The sequence below is a fragment of the Myotis davidii genome, unplaced genomic scaffold (assembly GCF_000327345.1).
Source record: "Myotis davidii unplaced genomic scaffold, ASM32734v1 scaffold49, whole genome shotgun sequence".
NCBI classification, from domain to species: domain Eukaryota; kingdom Metazoa; phylum Chordata; class Mammalia; order Chiroptera; family Vespertilionidae; genus Myotis; species Myotis davidii.
In genome coordinates this window covers 7,281,886-7,282,812 of record NW_006300375.1, presented here as the reverse complement: position 1 = coordinate 7,282,812, position 927 = coordinate 7,281,886, and positions in this window count along the sequence as shown.

The window sequence follows — 927 nt, the reverse complement described above, 5'->3', positions numbered from 1 at the left end:
TTAATTGCATTATTAAAACCTTTTGTATCCTTAGTGATTGTTCCCCTGAATTTATCAATTAACAAGATAAGCATATTAAAAATCTCCCATTGAAATGGTGTATTTGTCCATTTTTTGTAGTTCTGTGAATTCTTTAAATATTTTTGAGGATGATATTAGGTGCATACAACTTTATAGTTGTGCCTGTTTTGTTTTAATTTATTGAACTTCTTATCAATATAGAAAGAGCCTCTTTACCTTCAGTGATGTTTTCTGCCATCAGGCAGATGCTAATCTTTATGGATATAAAAGTTAAGCCTCTTTGCCCACTGGTATCCTTTTGGGTGTAGCCAAAGGGAGGCATCAGACATATATCCAAGGGCAGGGTATTCCTAAATTACCAGAGGCCACAATTACTGTAGGGCAGGACATTTCTACAGCTTTAAGTCTCACTTTGCCCCTTCTGTAGGTGTGGCCTTGGGAAACCTCCCCATTATGGGATATGTCTTTCGGATATTTTATATGTCATTGTTAGTTCCCCTGGACACCTTTGCAAATTAGTCCCCTCATAACATGCTCCTCAGTATGCGATTTGAAAAAGTTTGATAAAAAATTTCTATACTTCATATTCAGGGCCACAGATTGCCCAGCTGAAATAGATTAAAGGCCACCTTCCCTTCTGTATGCAACTGCTTCCAAATTTTAAAGGATGTTACCTAAGTACTCTGTTTACATGTATCAATTTTAGAATCAATTTGGATGCATTTAGCTACAAGTGACAGTGAATCCAAATAGCTATGACTTGAAGAAGCGACATTCGGTTTTTTAATGTAAGTCATGCAAAAATACATTTTTCCAGCATACCTATATATATTAATGTATATGAATATATACATACATATAAACCGAAGCAAATGTTTCAAAAACCATAGTACGTGCACTGCATTC